This window comes from Osmerus eperlanus, chromosome 16, assembly GCF_963692335.1.
Source record: "Osmerus eperlanus chromosome 16, fOsmEpe2.1, whole genome shotgun sequence".
Lineage (NCBI taxonomy): Eukaryota > Metazoa > Chordata > Actinopteri > Osmeriformes > Osmeridae > Osmerus > Osmerus eperlanus.
Window position 1 is genome coordinate 11,700,581 of NC_085033.1, and position 12,451 is coordinate 11,713,031.

The 12,451-nt window shown below is 43.7% G+C and overlaps 1 protein-coding gene across 1 annotated transcript in view; it reads right to left on the minus strand.

Annotated features, from left to right (window-relative positions):
* tnr (tenascin R (restrictin, janusin)) overlaps window positions 1-10,286 on the minus strand; it is a 77,456-nt gene extending 67,170 nt beyond the window's left edge. Inside the window, 2 exon segments of the mRNA XM_062481357.1 lie at window positions 9,871-10,020; window positions 10,091-10,286. The gene's annotated coding sequence lies outside the window, so the exon portion shown is untranslated.
* Window positions 10,287-12,451: the final 2,165 nt, after the last annotated feature.

Consider the following 12,451-nt stretch of genomic DNA (forward strand, 5'->3'; position numbering starts at 1 on the left):
TGGCACAGTGAACAAGGAGTTCTTGTTGTTGTTTTTGCAGTATCAAAGCTGGCAGGCAGACAGGCAAAAGGCTACAGCTTTGGAGCAGTGGCCTGAAAACCCAGCAGACAGTAAATAGAGCAGTGAATAAGACTGAGCCCAGCGTTAGCTGGACCAGAGTCACAAGAACCTCGACACAGAGGCATAAAACAGAGACACAAAGAGATGAATGGCGAGAACCTGGACCCAGCCAAAGTGCAGGAACTACAAGACTTGGCCTTCTCTAAGAGGCGGTGTAGTGTGTTGTCGGTCGGCAACCAATGACATGATGTCCATGTTCAACTCTAACTGACGCCCGAGTCTTCTTCAGTCCATGAGGTCAGAGGAAGTAGACTCACTTTCAAGTGGGCCGAGACTAACAGACACCCGGCACAAAGGACCCAGGGCATTAGTATTCAGAAGAGGACACAGAATTTTCTTCTCAGTTTTTTTTGTGGGGTAGAACATCTTTGATTCTATTGAGACCTGTAATGAAATGAACCGATTTCAAAAATCTCTAATCCAATCAACTGAAGTCATGGTTCTGATTCGAATTAAAAGTTTGTGTACAAAATATTGTGTGTCTCAGTGCGTTCTTTGTTATTGTGCCATCATAAGTTACTTTTTTGTTCTGTTTCATTTTTGGTGATGCTGAATAAGAGTTCTTTCCACACAATGCACTGAATCACATTTTGTAGTGATTATAGTCTTTATCAATGTCATCCTAAACATTATAGCATATGAAAGTAAACCGAGATTCTTTCATGTCTTCCTGACACACTTCCTGTGTGTATATTATCTTACCTCCACACGCAAAGCAACGTCCTGAACTTCACAATTTAGATCGAATTGCAAATTGAAGATGCATTTTAAAGATTTTTTTTTTTACTGTGTGTGTTCCTTTTACAAACTCAAAGGCAGTCCCATGAGGAGAAAGGGATGTTTGGAAAACTGAGTGTTCCCTACACACCACACTCTCTCACCCTGTACTGTTGTGGTATAAATAGCACACAGTCAGAAGGACTTGGACAGTTATTCATGTCTGAGGGGAGCTTTCTGAGTGGGCTTGAGAAGGTTTCTTTTAAGACCATCAAGATAAAGTATCATGCACTCTTTTTATACTGTGTTAGATAAATGGCAGAGTATTGGGGGTACATTTGCTGAAGCTAACAATGAGTGCCAAGTGTGTTTGGTTTATTTTCTTTCCGACAAACTCAATCAGCACACAAACCCAGTGGCGTTCTCACAAACAAAGGGAGAATTTGACTGAATTTCATTGGTTCGTGGCGACCTCAACAAAGCCCATGCGGAAAAAAGCTCAAAACATTTCAACTCGCGTCTCGTGGGCTACATTCTCATCACACTGTGCTTGGCTGTGAAGATAAAGAAACCCTCAAGCCATTTCCTGTCATCCACTCATCCGTTATTCCAGCCGTACACTGTGCCCTCTCCTGGTTTCAATGGGTTTCCACTGGCTTGACGTACAGGTACAGTTTATTGAAAAGAACTGTCAGGTTTGGAAACGATTGACCTTTGAGGAAGCTTTGAATGCTGTGCAAAGAGGGCAAAGGTGTTGGGGGGGGGCACAGGTAGCTAAGTTTTTTCTTCCTATGAGTCTCATAATGAAACCAGGGAGACCATAAAGGTAAGTGTGCTGCGGTTCACAAAAGACACGTGGAGGGGGGTATATCCTGTTCCTCCCAATATGTGATTTCACCCAATTTCAGGCATGACTGCCTCAATAAGAATCCTGCATTCAGTTTAAATATTCCCCAGGAAAAACATTTATCTAATTCGTTTCATGGCTCCTTGCTCCCGCAACCCCACTTCGCAACAGCCCGGCAGCAGGGAACAAGAGGGTTGGACATGGTTAGTCATTCCAGCGACAGAACCGCTAGGGTTAGCAAGCACGGGGACTATCACACACACTTTCCAGTGTGCCACCTTTAACAAACAGAAAACTTGGCTATTGGCACATATTTCCCACATTGCTCAGGCAGATAATTGGAAATGAAACAGCTAATTAACCACCTTGTCTTATTGTCCAAGATAGAACGTTTCCCCGCACACACCGGTTGTGTTTAAGACTTACGGGCACGTCTTTGTTTGTCTTTATTGCTCTCGTTATGGCAATTCCAATTTGAATTATCAAACTTCAAAGGGACCTCGTTTTAAGCCATCCCAAGCTAGTGAGCGAGAGAGAGGCAGCAGCCCTCCTCCGTAATACTGCCTGTCTTATCTCTGCAGACAGACTCCTCTCTTTCAGCATGCTGATTCTGACTGGTGAGTCCAACTACTCCATTTATTCCGTAAGCTGTACAAAAACAACTACAGAGCACAATGCATCAGAAATAGAAACCCTTTTTTTATTGTTTTGTGCGTGTGCATGTGTGAAGACAAATATAAGATGGCAATTCGACTTTGTGTACCAGTAGTGTGATCTCTTGTTATGGAGAGACACTAGGTGAGAACTGAGAACTGTGAACGGAAAATATTTCTTGGAAAAAAACTGAAGAATTGTTGAGGACAAACTTTGGATATTTTGAAGTCAGAATGCCTTGTTTCTAAGGTTATGCAGCTGAAAAGGTCAATGGCTTTTCCAGATCCAAACCCATTCTCTCTGCAGCATACAAAGTCAGTACACACAGAGGTCAAACAGACATTGTGTGAAATCAATGGAAACACAAATCCAGTCCAGCTTTACAGTACAGTATATATTCTTGATTGAAATCCATATTTGATTAATTCTGTGCAGTGTAGCCTATGTACTGGGGACATTCACCAGTGTATGTAGTGGGGACATTCACCAGTGTATGTACTGGGGACATTCACCAGTGTATGTAGTGGGGACATTCACCAGTATATGTACTGGGGACATTCACCAGTGTATGTCCCCAGTTCTCATGTCTGAAAGAGATGCCTTCCTGTGGCTGGCATAACATTCATTCAGCTTAAGCCTGATTGGAGCAAAATTGTGTTTTTTTTGTCCTCTGCCTCAGAAAAGCCTCGGACTCTAACTGCTGTTGGAGAGAGAAAGGCTCATTGTGTGGTGTCTTTCCGGGTTCCCCGGGCTCTGATTAGGAAAAATATGAATATGGCCATCAGTGGCCAAGTCTGGTTAAAAAATTTAACATTCATTTAAAGTCCCTCCATCTGCTGCAAGCAATTTAGAGACCAATAACTGTGAGAGGAGATATATTTTATTGACTGTAATCTCTCTTTTCCTACTTTATCTTGAAGATGCATTCTGAATCACTAACAAGTAGTCAGTAGAACTATCACACAGAACATCTGCTGTAGACAGTTGGTGATTATTCGTGGTTCTGTTTCATTCGTTTCTTTTCTGGAAACACATATTTATGCAAGGCATCTTTCTTTGTGCACATTGTATTTCTGCTGTTCCAGGAAGATGAGTACAGTAAGAATAACTAAATGTTCTTCCTACATAATTTCCAACAGAGAATTTCTTTGTCAGAAGTTAGTGATCAAACATAAAACACTAAAGGCTATTCTTCTGCCGGTGATCTGAATACCTGTGGCCTTGTGCCTGAAGCACAGAAAATCAAGAAACATGAAATGTCTGTCTGTGCAATATCGAACACTTTCTTTCTTTTTTCACTCGCGGAAACCCAGAGAACTCAAATATGGATTTTTCCTTTTTCAACTCGGCATGAACAAAATAAAATCTCCAGTGAATCTTCAAGCAACCATCCTTCCACCAACCCCCATCTTCCATTTGAATATTACAGACGACATTTGTACGTGTCTCTGTTTCCTGCAGTCAATCAATCAATCAACTTTATTTATATAGCACATTTAAAAACCCACAGGGGAAGCCAAAGTGCTTTACATTGATACATAAAAATACATAAAATAAATAGATATAGAAAACACAAACAAACAAGCTCACTGCAAGTGATTTCTAGGGAATGACGGAACATTTAAGGTAAGTTAAAAGCCTCCGTCCTCCAGTCCTCCTTTCCAAACCTCCCTCTCAATGTGTCAATGAGAGTGTCCATCTATCCAACACTGATAAAACCCATTTGTTTTTCAATGTCCTCAGCACAACCATCTTCAGGGAAGCGGACGGGTTTGATGTGTGATGCACACACAGACTCACCGAACAGAGGTTTCGCTGACTGGACTGCAGTTGAGGGATGCTATTGGACTTGTCCTGTCCTTTAGCTAGAGAACACCAGAGTGGTGAGAAGTTGGCAGCACTGTTGTGGGGGCTGGACCCCATCTGCCTGCACAGATGGGGAGGACCAAGCTGGTGATGGATGAGAGCGCTCAACAACAAAAAAATAAACCTTCCTTTGCTTGGTCACAAGTAACATTGGACCTGATTAGTCCCTTCGCTTTCTGACAAATTGGATGGGATGGGACACCATCCAAGCCTTCATCGATGGCGTTCATTGGTAGATAAACGTGTAGTAGGTATAGTGACAAGCTAAGGGTTGTTTTATTCTTTGACTGCGTGACACCGACACTCGCAGCACCATCAGACTTTAAAAAATCCGTCTGTCAATTAGGCAGCGGAAGGAAAGGGGGGAAAAAAGGATTCAACAACGCATGGAATGTCAATGTGTTCGAGGACCACTGGCTAAGCAGAATTGACCAGAGCTCATTTCCCAAATGACAGTTATCTGATTGGCCTACAGCCGGAGGGGGGCATGCGAGCCATGCCACAGAGGAGGAGAGACGAGAGGAATCATGGGAGTTCACCAAAAAGGGAGAACTGTTGGCCCTCTCTCTCTCTCTCCACTCTCCAGGGGATCAATTATGTTTGTTTAATTATTGGTTGAATTTAATCAACACAGTTGTAATTACTGCCAGCCCACTAGCCCCCAGGAAGTAATCTAGATCAATCCACAATGATTCTTTCAAGTCCTCAAATAATCACACACCATTTAATTGTTTCAGTATAGATGTAACAATATAGATATGGACCAAGCACTGCACTCTATTGGCTTGTGTATGGCTTCAGTTAGGCTGCAATGCAATGCAGCTTCATGAGGGTTAGGGGTAGGGGGTTTTGAATACTGGTTACAAGTTTTGTTCTGCATGGATGTCAGTGTAAAGATGTCAAAGAAAGCCCTTTCAGAAGCACACAACACATTTCGAGTGGTGACTGATAACACCAACTGCCACTTAGCATCCAGTAAATCGTTTTTGTGTGACTGCTACATTACTTCAACAGAAACTGGCCGATGTTGTACAATAACTAGATGCCGTTTTCTTCATCAGAAGGTTGCAGGTTCGATTCCTGGCCGTGCCAAATGACGTTGTCTCCTTGGGAAAGGCACTTCACCCTACTTGCCTCGGGGGGAATGTCCCTGTACTTACTGTAAGTCGCTCTGGATAAGAGCGTCTGCTAAATTACTAAATGTAAGTAAGGAACAATTAGTCGAATCAAGCGGGTATAAATAAAAATGGAGGGAAACAGTTTCATGTGAATAAGGGTCTTCCATTCACATTCTACACAATTTCAGGTGTGACAAACGGAGCAGTTACAATGCGTCGGTATGTGCACAGAATAAAAATTAGTTTGTCGAGCTAAATACCATATTAAGTTAATGACACCAATCTCCCTAATTGCAGACAGACGGAATAATCACTGGAACAAATAGTTGTTTAAGTCCTTAATCACTCGTCAATTAACTGATGATCGCCTGAGTGAATCTGATTGGTCTCCTCATGATGTGAGACTGAATGTATCTGAGATAAGATTCTGCAGATATGAATCTGTGTTAGTGCGCTGGCAGAGGAGTCTACTCTCGTCTTATCTCTGAAACGCAGATAAGAGCAGAAGACGAAGAAGACTGTGAACATATTCACCCTTCAGCTAGAGGTGTCTCGTGGGGAGGCATGTTTGCGTTTGTGAGTTTCCTTCCTAACCTGCCGTGGGGCTCCCTAGCTGAACTTTACACTCTGCCTTCTCAGTGGGGCTAGCTGGGTGAACCTCCTCTGCAGTCAACATCTGAAGCAGGTCGAGATCTGGGGGAGAATGGTATGAAGGCCTGGCAATGCGCGGAGATCTTTGGAGAATACGACAGAGAGCGAGATGGAGGGAGAGAGAGAAAGGGGGTGGAGGGGGAGAGAGTAATGGACGCGCAGACGGTGGAAAATTGAACAATTCCAGTCAGAATTTCCCATCTCACTAATGAGTATCATTACCATGGGCTCTCCTCGGGCACCGTAACACTGGGAGGAGAAGTTGTGGATAAAAATAAAATTGCTCAAGCTTTACCCCTCAAAACCCATGAGGCAAAGGATGTCAAGAAATCCAGTATCATCCTCTCGCAGAAGGTGGTTCCTATTATTGCACTTGGAAGTTGGAGGTGAGATAGCAGATGTCTCCCATACCAGGCTTTGTCTGAGAAGCTACTCTGGCCCAGAGGCTTCTGTTTGGAGAGAGTGCTGGGTGGCAAATCAATCCCAGACACCTCCGATTCCAACAATGATCAAGGCCAACTTTACGTGATAGGATCCACGTCAATATCAGGTCACTCAAAAGAAAACGACCCCCCCCCCCAAAAAAAAGGCTACAGAAATATGCTTGCTATGCTATTCCCTCCCCGGCGTAGGACAGGAGGTGTGAGATAGACGGTTCTCATATCCCCAGGTGTCTGTTACGCCTCGCTCGTATGTTCCACATCAGCAGTAAATACTTGTCTGGAAGCTCGGCGATGTTTTAAACCCTCTCCAAAGCTCCTGTCCGGCCTCTGTACAGCTTGGATGATTTATTCATCTTTTCCCCTGCGTTTCCTGCCGTTTTATGGTACAATCAATCGGCCAGTTAGTTGAGGCACGATCAAAACTGAGCTGATAAGACGAACGAACGTGTCGGTGAGCAGTATATAACCATGTTTTTTTAGCCCCCCTGCATCGATTGCTGATTTCCTGTGCTCAGCACTGCTATTCAAACCATTGGCAGCCCAAATTTATTCCCACCCCCATCAGACATCCCCGACCGTCAGACAAACTGCTGACTTGTTGCCCGATGGCTGCCTCAACAGTCATCCCACTCTGTTATTATTTGCTTGTTCAATAGTCTGTTAGCCTGCAAAAACGAGAACACACATATTGCACTGTGCAGCCTCGGAAGGACCAACAGACACCGTGTTGATAAGAGCTGCATAATTAACATAGTCATGGTTAAATGAAGGTGGTCATGGTTAGGGTCAGACAGCGTTGCTTTGTTATGCCTCTGGCCCGCCTACAGAGTTTCATCTAATGGCATCAAAACGAGCAAGAAATGTTTGTTTGGAACTACAGTCCAACAGTCACGATGAGTTTGTCTCGAGTCTCGACAGCTGAAATCTCAGCTCTGGACAGTGAATGTTTCTCATCGTGCTAGACGCTTGGGTGGATGCTGGTCTACAACTGTCTTTTCAAATCCACACAGCATAGTCTTCAGTGGAAAACTAGGGAAATCAGCTTGTTATGACCCCATTTGTCTATACTGATATTGTGGAGATCTGTGTTTGATCTTCCAGATCAAGTAGGGTCTGATAAGAGATGATCATTTAAACTGGTTTCGTGGTCCAGCTGTTTGGTGCTTTCTACACTTAACGGGAGCATTTTGCTGAATTACTACTAGCACATGCATTATGAAGATGGAGGTAAAGAGAAAGGGAAACTGAATCTTCACAAATGACTGTGGCGTAACAATAAAAAAACAAGAGAAACTCCATAATACAATCACCGCTCGGCTCCACCTTAAAGTAAATCCCCAGGATTTAAATATTATGTAAATGATTAATTAGCACACAGACTAACACAATCTTGTTATTTGGCTACCCATTGGCATTCCAGTAAATATCAATTATTCATCAAGACAGAGAGAGGGAGAAAGAGAGGATGTGAGAAAGAGAGATAGAGAAGAGAGAAAGATAGAGGGGAAATAAAGAATGTGTGAGGGAGAGACACAGAGACAGACAGACAGAGAGAGAGAGAGAGAGAGAGAGAGAGAGAGAGAGAGAGAGAAACACTGCTCTGAGGAACAAACATTTTTGACGTAAACTAACGAAATTAATGGGCCTTTCATAACAGCATTGTTAAAGTAACGTTAGAGAACCGTATCTATATGTTCTTCCACAGCATGCTCGCTTCCGCAAAGGTGCAGCATTCGCAGTCTTCTCCCACATTCATTCTAATGAGAGTTCCTGTTCTGTGTGCTTATTCAAAGTGAGCATTGCATATTAAGATAACTACAAAGTTCAAATTTTATGGATAGGTTCTCACTGGTGGGAGTATAAAAAATAATATATTTAAAAGAGAAAGAGACAGACAGAGAGATTAGCAAGAAAGAGAGAGAGATCTCCCAAACCATATCTCACCCGTAATGACACAAGGCTACGGGGGAAAATAAGAGAGAGAGGGTTGGAGCAAAAAGATATGATGAAGACTGAATCCTAAGAAACGATTACTTCATACCTCCATATTCCCAGCCTATATTCACCCAGCCAAGAACACAGAGGCGTTCTCTAAAATTAACCACATGTACCCTGCCTCACCAAGAAACAGAGTTCCTTCCACAACTGATGCTGTGTGTGCTTTCAGGACTAAGACACACTACTGTATATCATCACAAGATTCAATATGGTTCCAATATCTCGCAGCAAATCCCTGGACAATCTCTACCCATGGACAATATGCTCAGGTGATTTTGACAGATGAGACAGGCAGAGACAGGTGACAATAACCTTCACTGTGTGAGGTGTGCCCTGCAACGGGACGCCCATATGTGCTACGCACAGCAATACTTCCAAAAGATGAACAGCAGGAGAGAAATAACCTTCTTCCACAAACACACAAATACAAGCACACTAACACACAGATACACAAACACAACAAAAACAATCCTCAATCCAAGCATAAAAAGGTATATATATATACACTATCTAGCTACTTTATTTGAGAGACACAGCCTGAAACCATAAGATAACAGGGCTGTTGGTGGTTTGAGGCCAGACAGGAAAGGAATCTTACAAGGAAACGTGACCCAGTGGTGAAGGATTTGAGAGATTTGAACCCCTAACACAGTGTCCAGGCCAGCTATCAATAGCTTCTACAACACTGCTGAAATGTTTACCCTTTTGGTATTCACTTGTATTAAACAGTAAAATATACCGAGATGATGTGATTAATTTCTGAGTCTAAAAATGATTGACTCTGGAATTGGTTACATTCGCATTGTCTTTGAATTTGAATCTCTTTTGGGTTATATTTCATTTAGATCAAAACTTTGAACAAGAGAATTAGGAGCAGGATTATCCGTGGTCTTCACAATATGTTTTTAGTTTAATAAACATTGCCTGGTCGAAATGTGACAGTATACCTTAACAACTGTTCAAAATTAGTTTAGAATTTTGTCATGCGGTGAATTTGATAAGAGAAACCATGGGTGCAGAAAAACGAATGTGGAGTAAATAGAAATATGCATTCAGCAACAGAAAACAAATCATGTTTAATAACATGCCTGATTTCTCTCCATTTTAAACAGGGGTACTGTATCGTTTGAGATATACATTTCAAACAATTGCAAACAGAAAGTTAACCTGTAACAACCAGAGTGTTGATCACAGCATCAGAGTGCTTCAGGTTCCTCTACTAGTCTCCAGTTGGTGCCCTGCTGGGTGGGTCATTACACTGACCGTGAGGCTCCCCTCCTGCTCAGTGTGATCATCGCTTGATTAATACAAAGACCCCCCCCCCGCCCAATGTATCAATTAGTTACCTTTCACCACCCATGGTCATCTTCAACACACACACACTCTACATGCACACACATGCCTGCAGTTAATTCCGACACTGCTCCGCACAACAGAGACATGCAGTATAACTTACCCAGGTTGAGGAATCAGGTGGATGGTTTCAAATGTGCCTCAGTTTGTCTCTCAAACCTCTCTCCCTGATGTCCCTCTCTCTCTATCACCAATGTGCGCTGCTCACTCTCTCTCTCTCTCTCTCTCTCTCTCTCTCTCTCTCTCTCTCTCTCTCTCTCTCTCTCTCTCTCTCTCTCTCTCTCTCTCTCTCTCTCTCTCTCTCTCTCTCTCTCTCAGTGCACACTGATCTCCAAAAGTCTCCTCACTCTCGCGGCGTCTTCTAGCGACGGTGCATTGATTTCTGAGCCAAGTGCTCTGTGGCCCTGCTGCTTCCAGCGCTCTGACGCTCGCTCTCCTCCGCTCTCCGCCTCTCTCAACGGCTGCTGTGGAGTGGAGAAGAAGCCAGGGCAATGTGAGTGCTGCTCTCTCTCTCTCTCTCTCCCTTTCCCTCGCTCTTCATTCTCTTTCTATCTCTCTCTCTGTGTGTTTCCCTCTGCCCTCCTTTTTTTTCTCTAACACCTACCACTCACACCCCCATGTCTGTCTCCCTCTCTCTCCGTCCCCCCCCCTCTCTCTCTCTCTCTCTCTCTCTCTCTCTCTCTCTCTCTCTCTCTTCCTCATTGTATTCCCTCTCTGTGCTGTTCCTCTGCTAGTGCAGCCCCTACTGGCCGTTTCTCATGCTGCTACTGCCGCTGACGCCCATGCTGAGGAGAGGAGCCAGAGACAGGTATGGGTAGATATGGAGGAGGTCGGGCACTGGGGCCTGGGGTTTCATCTTTTACAGGGTTTCAGCTGGGTTTACGTGATGGAGGGCTAAACACAAAAAAATAACAAAAACATTGGTATGTGCAGGCGGCCTTTGTGAAAACATAAGGCAACAAAGAGGTGCATCAGTGCTTGATAAAAACCTTGACAAAGACTCAAAATTGTAGCTCAGCCTATACTTAACCTGCAGGACCTTTTTCAAAGGAATCCCAGGGTTGGGTTTCTTAGCAAAAGACGTATTGTCTGTATGAGAGCTGTGTTTATGTCCTATACAGTTGACGGATGGCCTAGATGAGGAGGTTGGATAGCCATTAGCAGTATTTTTAGGTAAACAAAACAAACATGACACTTGTGTAAAAAAAAGAGCAAGACAACTGATGTTACTGAAGTGACGTTTCGAGGCTAGGATATCAACATTATTAAAATGCAGATAAATACAGTCACACCTGCACTTGTGAGACAAAAAGGCAGGCAAACGTACAAAGATTTGCATTTGAAGTCTTTCGTGCCTCGTTCAGCTTATTGTTTTATGAACAACAGCTTCACAGCTTTTAATGAACCAATGTGCCTAACTAGCTACACAGACATGTGGCAGATATCGATATGAAACAGTCTCACACGACTTGAGACTTAGACACACCGAGCTCAGCTCACTGAGAGACATTGACTTGTGGATTTCCGTGAGCCCGTGGATAGACAGATTTGCAGCAGGGTGTTCCGCCCTGGGCCTTGGCCTGTTCTCCTCCTCCCCTCTCTTCCCCTCTCCTGTCCTCTCCTGCCTGTGCTACTGATTGAGTTACAGGCAGACATGACAGGTCAGGGCCCCGTCCATGATTGACTATCGCACAACATACTGTACACGGTGACTAATGTGGCATCAAACTTTAAACATCAGCATGCTGAGGTAGCAGCATGCTCAGACCAACTTGGGGGGAAACTCGAGGATGTTAAAAGAGCATGGGCGTCTTCAGATTGTGTTTATTGTTAGGTGTACACTTAGGTGTAACACATTTATTGGCAATGAAATGCTTGATTTTTAGGCTTCCTCGAATAATGGAATAATGTAAGATGTGAAATAAAGATCTAAATCGCTGTGAATAAGAGTCGCTTTTTCATATACAACAAAGCCCCGTAGAAGACCTACATTAGACAGAGAGTGAAATACAACGCATGAGCGCATCTGAATATTGTATCCTTTAGAAAACAGTGCTTTGCATGTGGCCGCTGTCATTTACATGACAAAGACTGTATCTGCTCCCATAGCTGCCCGAGAAAACACGTCCCTGGAAGCTGTAAAGCATAGTCCAACAATGCTCCAGGAAGGACTGAACTCTTTTTCTCAACACACATCAAAAGCCTGGCCCCACAAAGCGTCCGGACTCGTAGCATTTCTGAATGTACAAAAGCTCAGCTAATCTCATAAAGGACCAAGGGCGTCACAAGAGTAATGGAAGCAGGTAACCATTCTCCCTGGCAGCCAGCATGCAGGCAGGGACAACACAGTGGCTTACTTTCAGGGGTTTCAAATGTGCCTTTGTGCCGTGCTGACTGGTGATAAAAAGGCTGAGCATAATCAATAGGTTTTCCCATTGTTTCACATTCCGATTTGAGAATGCCAATAATCCAATTATCTCCGGCAATCCACTAACGGGCCACACAGAGTCCAGGGAATACAGTCGGCATTTCCAGGCAGAGTTGGGGAGCAAGGTATGCAGCTATGGAAAGGATAGGATGTGGTAAGGCTGGTAAAGGATACTGTCTAAGCAAGGTACTGCTGGTGATAGATGTTTGGATTGTGCTCTCTAAGTCGTGCTATCATTCACTGTACGGAATCTGCA